Source organism: Egretta garzetta, unplaced genomic scaffold (genome assembly GCF_000687185.1).
Source record: "Egretta garzetta isolate BGI_Z169 unplaced genomic scaffold, ASM68718v1 scaffold10, whole genome shotgun sequence".
In the NCBI taxonomy this organism is placed as follows: domain Eukaryota; kingdom Metazoa; phylum Chordata; class Aves; order Pelecaniformes; family Ardeidae; genus Egretta; species Egretta garzetta.
In genome coordinates, this window is record NW_009258268.1 from 876,975 (window position 1) to 888,266 (window position 11,292).

At 37.1% G+C, this 11,292-nt stretch overlaps 1 protein-coding gene across 2 annotated transcripts in view; it reads left to right on the forward strand.

Annotated features, from left to right (window-relative positions):
• ATG5 (autophagy related 5) overlaps positions 1-11,292 on the forward strand; it is an 82,293-nt gene that overhangs the window by 70,442 nt on the left and 559 nt on the right. Inside the window, exon 7 of one of the 2 annotated variants that reach the window (XR_004841205.1) lies at positions 7,743-7,905. The exons of the other annotated variant lie outside the window; for it this stretch is intronic. The gene's annotated coding sequence lies outside the window, so the exon portion shown is untranslated. The remainder of the gene's footprint in view (positions 1-7,742; positions 7,906-11,292) is intronic. 2 annotated transcript variants of the gene reach the window in all.

Genomic DNA, 11,292 nt, shown 5'->3' on the forward strand with positions numbered 1-11,292 from the left:
TTTAATTGGAGATCTTGATAACTTCAGTGGACAAATTGTACTTTACTGTCTTATTTGGCACCTGTAGCAATTTGGAGAATACTTCTAAGAAAAGAGAGGCAAAACTTTTCCTTATGTCAAAGCCAGTCTTATGCAGCAGCTTGGCATGTGCACAGAGGTGCTATAGTTATTGAAGACTTGAATGCCTCTTGTGCTCCTTGCCCTTTTTCCTGATGGTATCATCACTGCGCTTACAGTGGCAAAATGCAGCAGGTGTCTGCACTTTGGGAAACTTAACCAAGTCCAGTATCTTGATGCAAACTCTTACTCACTGGAAATTTAAGCAAAGCAGCCAGATGTGTGGACCAGATACACAAATAGATGCAGTTCTGCCACTTGTGATGTTGGGGATCAGTATCCTCAGATGGAAGGGTGGTTGCAAAGCCAGCTCTCTTTAAGATTGCAAACTAATGCAGCAAAATTAGCTGTAACTTCTTTCAGAGCTACGTACCTGCAGTATTTTGTGCACATAGCTAATGATTCCCAGTAATATTGCTAACTAATTAATGATACTGAGCAAATTCTGTTTCCAAATGCTGTATGTATGTGTTACAAGTTTTATGGATCTACTTTTCTGCTGTGAAGTGGAAAAATACTTTTAAGTTATTAGCCAAACTCTTTTAAAATAAAGATTATATGATAATCTATCAGCTTTGAAGCTAATTCTCTTTGATATTTTGGAATGAAAAAAATAAAATGAACTTTTGATAAAAATTCACTTCCAAGCTTAACTCTGAGCAGGTAGCTGTTTGGGGGGGGGGGGGGGTTTGTTTTTTTTTTTTTTTCCCCTTGTTTTTTTGGTTTTTTTTTGGTTGGTTTTTTATTTAAATCTACTAGCTGTTCAAAAAACTTACAGTACATGTACAGAAAAAGATATTTCATGTGTGCAAACTCTATTGCCTGCTCATTAAAGAATTTATTTTTCAATGAGTAGGGGCCCGGAAGAAGCTAATGTAAGTATTTTAGCAAGGGTTTGTATTTCTCTGATAAACAGCACTCCCCTTCTGTTTGTGATCACAGGATGAAAGCTCTCTAAGCTTGTATATGTACATTTTTACTGCTACATCATGTAGTGTGCTCTTAAGATTGAGATCTCATTCCCCAGGAAGCATTTCTGTCTAAGATTAATTGCCCTTTTAAAATCGGTGTTTGATGTATTCCTTTGGCTATATCCTGACTCACTTTAACCCTCTGTGACCTGACCCCACTGACTATTACCGCCATGGCTGAAGCAGAAATCCTTCAGCTTGATGTATGCAGCACAGACTTGAGCCTGTGGTTTTTCACATCGATGGATTCAATTAGCCGAGTTTTTACTGATCAACTTAGCAGAGGTTGAAGAATTTGTTAGACATGGAACAAAACTCTCCATACTTTGGGCTTAATTGAACAGCTCATCTCCATTTTCATGTATAGTTTGCTTGTGAAGTTGATTACTGTGTTAAATATCATAACATTGCTGGAAGTAGCATTTAAAAAAAGGCAAAACCCGTTTATTTTTCTCCGGTTAAATGGGGGAATGTACAAAACATGAACTAGCAACCATTAAGCCTTTGATCTGGATATATCGCTTAACACTTTTCAGGCAAATGATTTAAACTAATTATGTCCAAATGTCCACTTTTGAATTTGATTTATTAAACTGGGCAGATAAACTAACAATTAGTATTACGGCTTGATGAAAACAAGTAAAAGTGCTGGTCCTTTCTGTGTTGACAATGATTTTGCAGCAACAGTAATCCTTCTTTGCTTTGCCTCACTAGGAATAGTTCATCATTTGATTAGCTGAAAAGTTCATTATAAAAGATGGACGGCCACTAGAATTGAAGAATATTTGCAGGCACGATGTGAATTATAGTAACTTGAAAATGAATTAAGGTAGAGGTTGAAAGTTCAAGAATGCCATTAAAAACCTTTAAAAGTATATGAATGTGCATATGTATAGGGAATATATAATATGATTATATATAATTTGCTATTTAATTGTTTGGCATAACAGTATTTTGAAAACAATGACTTTATAAAAGTTCTCACAAACTATTAGCCACAAGAGGTCTTTTACAGCAAACTGATTTGCTTTATATCAATCTTTACAGAGAAAAATCTTTATCAGATGTTTCTTCTTCTTCCCCCCCTCCCCAAGAACCATATTTAGCTCCCTGGCTATATACAGAGATGGTCTTAATTTCTGAAGGTCAGAGTTATGCACGGTTTAGAGAGAAGGGAAACCTCAAATCTAATTAAGGGCCTGGTGCATGAAAGGGTTAACTTATTGTAAGTCAAGATGCCTGCTGTTTAAAAAAAGCTACACAACTCCTAAAAGTGATTTAGCCCTCCCTCAACAGTGGAAAACTTATCATGGATGAGTTGGGCTCAATTTGTCATGCATTCAAGTGCTTATCTTTTAATGTACACCTTGCCTGTTCCTTGTGCATCTAAATGTATTGTGGGATTGCTTCTTACATGGAACAGCGGCATGATTTGCATTGAACTTGCCACTTTGTTCACATGTGCATAGCCAAACTTAAACGTGTTGCAGAAAATTGTTTTATAAGCTTCAATTGCTAAGCCCAGTCTTTTATAACCTAGCGTGGGTTTATTACTGGTTCAGGGCTGAGACTAAGGCACTATGCTAAGGAAGAAGGGCTATAAGATGATGTCCTGGGAGTTTCATCTAATAAAACCTTTTTTTTTTTTTTTTTTTTTTTTTCCTGCCTGAAGCTAGATGTTTGGGAAGCATCTCAGGCTCAGTCATTGTAAGGTCTTCTAAAACCTTTTAACTACAAAAATGTTAGATGTTTAAGAAAAGTATTTTAGGGTTGTGTCATAAATTAGTTTGGGACTTATTGCAACAACCTCATTAAAAAGCTTCTATTAAATATACAAGAATAAAAAAAAAAAAAAAACCAACAAAGTTTAAGTAAGTAAAACTTTCATTTCCATTCTCTGCTGGTTTTTCCATTGAGCTGCATGAACTCTTTTACAGAAGGAGAAATTCCCCTGGTTGTCTTAGATGGCATTACTGGCACTTAACTGTTTGGGGCTGCATGGAGAATTGTTAACAATACTCTGCTTGGGCAACCTGGACTTACTTGTGCTTGAGGACAAATTCACGTCTCTCAAAACTTTTTCAATGGAATAGAAAAAAAACTTTTCTAGTTTGTTTGCATGCTTGCTGGCTGCTGTGAGATTAAGTATAACCCAAGTTCCCATAAGCTGCTCCAGAGTGTTATAAACTTTTGCTTGTGGTGATTAGCTTAATCCACATTTTTTGTTATGTTTCAGAAATGTGGATACCTAACCTGAGGATGGACTTGAGGTAGATGATGATAGGAAATAACAAGAGAGGAAAAATTGCACGGAGAAGAAAATTATGAATAGGGGTGATGCCAAGTATTTGATTTGATCTCTGTACTTAATGATACTTAATGTAGATTATAATGTTGCATATTCATCTGCTTTCATTTTGGGGCTAGAGAAAGCTGGGACTGTGCTGGAATATAATCCAGGAAATCTAATCATTTTAGGAACTGTGACAAAAAAACTTTTTTCCTCTCCTTTAAGTCACAAATATCTAAACTCAAGCAGGAGATGTTTGTGTCACGAGAAGAACATGTGGAGATCAGCCAACTGGCCTGTGTCAAAACCACAGAAAGAAATACAGCAGTAATTAAAGCTCAATCAGCGAATATGGGCTTCATGACAGTGTCGTAATGGAGATATCTGGCCAGGAGTTAGGCTTTTATAGTCAAGTACTCTGCAAGAACAGAGTTTACTGAGGTTGACACAGGTCTAGTTCTATCATAGCATTTTGGACTAAGAAGCAGTAGTTCTTATGAGGGGCTCTGGTAAGATGACATCAAGGCACTGTAAGAGTGAAATTGAGACGCTTAATATGAATTGACAAAACACTTCAGAGTGGAGAGAAACTGCTTATTTTGGAGAATAATTAAAAAAATAAAAATAATGAATTAGATAGGGTAAACACTCTTGTTCTGTTATCTGTAAGGAGCATTCAGTAAACGTATTAAAAATAAACATTCCTTGTAAAAGAGATTTTTAAACAAAACACAAAGTTGTGGGTTTTATTCACCATTAGTTGTCTTTGAGGCCAGGAACTTGCCATAGTTAAAAGCTCTCTGGGACATCTGTGTAGATATCTAGCTTATCCAGAGCTGAGAAGATATATTTAGGAAAACTGTGACCTTCAGTTTTGCAAATTGAACTCGTTACTACCAATGCTTAAAATGAGAGATATTATCTTGTTGCTGCCAGTTAACCAGACCTACCTGATTGTTTATTTATATTCATATTGGGCTGTTGGATTATATCCAGGAACTGAAGTTCTTATTCTCCAAACCACATCTTGTGTTTGGAACCGTGTTTATTCCAGATACAGAATCATTTTGAGGAAAAAGACTTGTTCTGAAGGATGCATTGACTGTATGTTTCTGTGTGCGAGGAGTTCACCTGAAATCAGCACCAGTGGCTGGCGGGATATGTAGGCAGGAAGGAAAAATCCATCCTGTGCTTCCTACATCAGCCTCTAAATTTTTGAGGTCAGAGGAACCTTTTGTTGTGGCTAGGCTATTTTAGAGTCGGCTTTGCAGAATTTTTTGTGTGTTCTTGCTCTCGGTCAGAGGATACTGAACAGCGTATCTTGCTGACTGTGATCCAATATATCATCTGTGTTTGTTTAAACTGATAATTATTCCAAATCAGGGGAGAGGAAGGGAATAAGGATTTTGGTAGTTTATGTGCATTTAAAGTGAGGCAAAAAGTATGTTAAGATTGCTATGGAAAATGAGTCACTTCTAGCAATGGAGCCTAGTACTGTGACGAGCAGGGTCATTTTGCAATAGGGTGGAATTCACAGAAAAGTAAGGAAAGCCTTGAATATGATGGCTGAAATGGGTTAGTACGAAGCTGCTGAAAACTCATACTAAGATTTTATTCCCATTTTAAAAAATTAACAAAAAACCCCACCCTGCTCAATAGAATGTGTAGTAACTTTAGGCCTTGAAGCTATCATTTTTAAAATATAAAGTATTTTGTATCAGTAAAGAGAACTTAAACTGTTCCCTGTCTGCAGTATTTGTGCTGAGTTCATTCAGAGAGCAAGTGATCATTTGATCAAGCTCAAACTTTTTTGTATGCACTTCCCATAAAATTGCATAGGTATTGAGCGCCTGTTAGTACTCAGCTGAGTAGGTAAGGTTTGTTTAAAATACAAGTTTGTTTTTCTATTTGAGACCTCTGTATTGAGGTCATCATTACTGTGGAATCTGAACATCTCACCATATTTCTGTACTTTGGTTGCTGTTATACATACACATGCCAGAAACTGAAATGTTCCAGTTAGATTGGAGTTTATGAATGGAAAAGCCTGAAATAATACATTTTAACTTCTAATATTTAAAAAAAAAAAAGATACTAAGAAAAGAAAAGTGTGAATATTTGATTTATAGATGGGTTGAATTTATTCTGTAGCTAAGCTTGCTCACTGAGCAAAGATATATTTTCCCAGAAATTCAAAAAGATATGGTGTCTGGCTAATATTACAAAAGTCATGTGAAAATGTTCATAAATACCCCTTAGCTTAATTTTTCTAAGTTTATGGATGTTTTAGAGCACATGTGATTTTTGTAGCACACGCAATGAAAATAATTATGAAGCTGGTTTTGTTGTAAATGGTACCCAGTCATTCTCAATTTTAATATCAGACATGGGATCTGTTTTCAGTTTTGGGCAGGTTGCTGTTGAAGAGCTGGCTTAGCCCCACCCAGCTTTGGCTTTAGGCTTGAAAAATAGAGTCAGCAATATCTGTCAGTAACGAACTTAGTGGTTGCATCTACATGTGAAGCGTGTTACTGAAAGCTATGTATCTGTAAGTAATTTCCTTAAGAGATCCTAAAGAGGTAGATGAAAATCTTCCCGGTGAAGATGTTGGTGTGTCTCTTCAGATTCAGAGATGTCTGAGGCGCCGGCTGCAGAGCGCACACTGTCAAGGAGTGCCCTGGCTGCTTCAGGGTACATCAGGCTTGTTCTCCTGCCTGGTAATCTGAGGAGCAGGAGATGTGGAAAGGAAAGCAGCCACACCACAGCCACAAAAGGAGAGCTCTGCTCCTTGTAACGCTGGCCCACGATGAGTTTTCCTACAGTGTGCTATTAACTTATTGTCAGGAATACCTTTAGTATCATCTAATCCAGAACAGATGATGTATTCTGAAGATAAGCAAGCAAATGTTTATGGCCCACTTCACAGCTGAAAAAGCTGGAAACTAGATCTGTTACGTTATTCATAAGGCTGCTACTATTACTTACTCCTTATGCTTTCTAGTATCCTTGTTGAATATAGTCCTGTGGCCTTGTATCATGCAAGAAGAAAAGACCTTTCTTAAAGGTCTTTTCCAACCTAAACAATTCTATGATTCTATGGAAGTGGTTGAGTCCCCATCCCTGGAGGTATTTAAAAGAAGGATAGATGAGGTGCTTAGGGACATGGTTTAGTGGTGGGATGGCAGGGTTAGGTTAACAGTTGGACTTGATGATCTTAAAGGTCTTTCCGACCTAGACGATTCTATGATTTAAAAGATGGGTAGACAAGGTGCTTAGGGACATGGTTTAGTAGTGGACTTGGCAGTGTTAGGTTAACAGTTGGACTTGATGATCTTAAAGCTCTTTTCCAACCTAACCAATTATATGATTCTATAAGTGCATTGTTTGCTCCTATTTTGGAACACAGGGTTCTGTTTCCCTTTTTAGGGTTTTAAAGCCGATTTCGTAAGTGGTGCTTCCCTGAGTAAGAAGCTGTGGTTTCTGCATTGTCCATTTTGATGGCTACAGGCAGGTTCTGGGACTTGCTATTGCAGAGGACTTGCATACGGAGGATTCTAATTAAAGTACTCCAGGGGCATTTTTGCTAAATACGGAATATCTTACATTGCCTGTAGGTGCAAGATTTTAAGCCAACTAAATTGCCCTGACAGAAGATTGCTACATAGGAGGCGTTTTATCCCACTAAAGAATTTTAAGTGGTGCATCACAGATGTGGTCTGGCTAGAGGAGCTGATCTTGTGCAGGTGAAAGGGAGTATGTAGCTTCAGCATTAGCAAGCATTGTGGTGCTAATCTGAGTGAAAAATGGCTGAAATATGTACCTTTGCCCAAAGTAGTGCCTTCTCACTATTCTGCTCTTAAGCACTTGAATCTATCTCAGAACCAATCTTTTCTTTTCCCTCCATCTTTAATTCTTCCTTTCTAAAAAAAAAAAAAAAAATTCAGTAGAAAAATGCATTTAGATTGCATCAAGGGTATGTGTAACAATCTGAATTGATGCTGAATAAGCTAATTAAAATATTTTGTTTCCTAATATTGAGTGGTTTACTTTGCAAGCAATAACTTCTATAGCGAAGAGAAATAGAAAAACTTATCATGTGATAGCATGACATCGCACATCTCCCTGCCTTCTCTGAAGACTGCAAATTTTCTTTCCTTTGTTCTTTCTCTGTGTCTCACAGATTCTTGAACATTGAGGGTTTTTAGAGGAAGCTTGGGATTAGCAGCAGCAAATGTTGTTTTAGTTAGGGCATTCTCCTTAAAGAAGGGGCAGTGGACTCAAACTGCCTCAGGTAGAGGAAGGCTTTGAGCCACTGCCTCAAGGACTCTGAGATGCAACAGCCACTATCTCTTGCTTCCTTCCAGCTGATGCCTATCTGCAAAAGAGAGTCCTTTGCCAATACTTTCTTTGGCTGGATCAAGGTGGTTTCCTGATCAGGAACACTGAGGCACCTTAGAGATGATAGAGAATCAGACCTCTTCTTAAACTCTTCACTTTGGAGCTGCTTCACTCTTCTGACTTCACATGGTATGATTTATTAGCCTGGGTGAGGTACCACTTTAAGTGTTGCAGCCTTCAAGTTAGCGTCTAAATTAAATTATCTGAAATGTCTCAAAAATGTCTTAGTACACAACACTGTAAGCATAGTTATCTGCCTTCTGGAGATGGAATATTGTTAAGTTTTACCAAAAAGCTTTATAATCTGTGCTTCTCACTTGCCACTAGTGACTTTTGGGAGTTATAGTGCCTTCTGTATTCATGGATTTCCACAAGGAAAGCTAAGAAAAATCATTTAATCCTGGAACAACCACTCTGACAGGAGATGACTTAATTCGTTTTGAGGCTTTGTTTTTGTAAATGCCAAACCAGTATTTATTATTTGCACATCACTTCAGTAATACAAAAATACTCTGATTTTAAGTAAATAGTTACTATGTGCACACATAAAAACTTCCTATGAAGCATGTATTGCTATGCTTTTATTTTTCTGATATTTCCACTTCATCTTCTATTACTTTGCAACGAAGTGGAAGAAACCATCCTTAGGTCATATGATAGCTAACATGTAGCTCGGTTCTATCACGATTTTAAAAGGGGAAAAAAAAAAGTCAGTGAGGTGACTGGAAAATATTAACTTCTTGGTTTTGAGGAAATCCTGTTTGGTTTTGGTTTTTTTTTTTTACTGCATTACTGAATATTGTAAAATAGGTATTGACAGTAATGATAGGTATTGACAGTAATGATATTATCAGGTCTGGACCCTGTGCACTACAGATGAGCAGAGTTATTTGCCCTAATTTATAGGCCTGGTCCAATGACATAGAATGGCATTAATCTTCTTTGTAATTAAGTCATTTAAATCTTACACCATTCATTTAAATATATGTTGTGTTTGCAGCTTGTCCACTTTTATAGAGGCATTTTGTCAGTCTAAAAAGACTTTCTGCTATCATCGAACGTGGGGTGGGGAAGAGGAGGACAGCATCATTTGGTGTGTCAACATGCGTACAGAATAAGCTACAACTCTTAAGGCTATGAACAGTAATGGAAGGAAAAATGTTGTGTAAATCTATTATATCTATAAACCAGGTGGATGAAATTTTCATGATAGCTAGCAAATCGTCCCGAACCCAGATCACAGTGGTAATGGTGGATACGAATTAGACAGCTGTTGAGAAAACAAGAATGTTTTCCGGTCATTTTTTTTAGTGTATTTACTGTTGACAACTTTTTGCTACATAAAGCCATCTATAGGGGAGAGAGTCTGTATGTGATTCAAAACGGGGAAGCTACTGAAAACATGAGAGTTGAGGAAAGTTTGGGTAAATGTAACTTAAGTGAGAGTTTATGGTCCCTAGTGACAAAAGGAGGGAAGAATGCTTGAGGAAAAACAATGGATTTTGTGAAAGAAGGCTACAGTAAATTCGGAATTGGTAGATAAGATCTCTTTAGTCAAGCCTCAAGGGGAAAAGGAATTAAGGAGAAGTGATGCTTTGTCAGAGATAATACTAAAGCACAAACAATGCTAATGCAGAGGTTTAGGCTTTAATTAAACTGTAAATTCTTCATTGACCTCTGAGACTTTCTCAGTTTGTTGAGGAACAGAATAAAAGTTTTGTATGAGAAAGGGACAAAGTAGGGCAGGGAGCAGGCAGGGGATGGGGACACCCAGATCAACTGTGTTTCATTTTTAAGCAAGAGGCATCAAGTTAGTACGCACATGCACACACAGCCGAAAATGTTCAAATGTTCTGTCACACAGTAAAAGAAGAGCCAAAGAAAGTGTTCATCTTTTATAAGCCTTTCCTCCAATGATGAGAAAATGATACTGAGGTTCTAAAGCTTTTAATCTATTTTTATGTGCAAGTTTTTGCTAAGAGTCAGCTGTGCATAGGTGGCTAGCACAGTGCTGATGCCGAAACGGTATTCTACCATCTGTGTATGCAAATTAGTTGTTTTTGAAAATTAAATAATATTATGAAATGTAATTTTTCACCAAATCTGTGGCCAATTTATGGAATATCATAGATTTTAATTTGAAAGTGTTAAGTACATGTAATTGGGAGTTACTTAATATTAAAAATATTTACATCTTCCCTAATTTCTCAGTGTAAAACCTTGGTTCCTGAGATCTTTTCTTTTGGAGTTTGTGCTCTTGATGATCTGACTGGTAATGGTTCAGCCCAGTAAATATATGCTTTGGTTGGAAGTACCAGAAGTTTATTTTTAAATTACGCGCTGCATTCTTCTGACCTGTCTGCAATAAAACCAGAAAGTAGCAATTGTTTATGCTCAATTTAGGGTAATAATGTGTATACTATGCCATATGGACAATCAAGCTTTATATATTTAATGAAGAATTTGTACAGAATATGGTACCATATGTAACATGTAACTAATATATAATGTTCTATTTTAGGCAAACATAACTGGTTCTGCAGGAAGAATGATTACTGCTTTTTCAGGGATGACTCTTCCTAGGCTAATTTAGCCTGTGCTGGCATAGATACCCGGTTATAATACAAGCTTCTTCAGGCAGCTGTCAAATCATTTTGGTTATCAAACAAATAAGATTTTATCTATGTTATAAAATGGGAATTATGGGGGACCTGAAAGAGCCAGTAATGGCACCTTCACTTCTAGATTCTGCTCTCTTCCGTTCCACTCTTGGGCAGCACGGTGGTTTGTTCTGTCCTATAGACAGCTGAGGGAGGGGAATACAAAAAAATGCCAGTTAGAGAAGGCAGTGATATTTCTAAGCACTGCATGTGGATTTCACTGTGGTAGGTCCATGAGAGAATGCAAGAGTATGGTATAAAAACAGGCAAAGGTCACTGCCTACTTTTTTTTCACCCTAACCATTATTTGGAGCATATTTCAGATGCTCTTCTCATCTCAAGGCTCTGAAATAAATTTTCATTTTTTGGTTTTTTTTAGTTCATTTCATGACAGTTATGTCAGTTGCTTTAGCTGGTTCCCATCATTTGAATCAAAGGATCAAAGTCCTTGCATCCTCCGGGACAAGTATAAATAAAAAGAATTGAAATATTCTTAGAAAATATTCTTGTCATACTGGGAATCATTTGCTAACTTAGCTTTTCCAAGAGATGAAACTAAGTGAGGAAAAAGCTGGTGCCAGCTCAGCCTTCTGAGTAACTCTGAAATATTGCTAGAGACTTCAGTAAATTATTCTTAGCAAAACAAAATTACTTCAGGAATATGACAGATACGTGTGACATATTACACATAGTCCAGCTCTTTTGGGAGATCACGGTATTATGCATACAACTTTATTAGTACTTTTTAGGAAGCTCAACATTTTAAGCATGATCTGTATAAAATTCATACAGCTTTTAGCTGGGTGAGATGGATATGCTTGTAACTGTGTTGGCATCAAGGTGTGAGCTGTAGGGA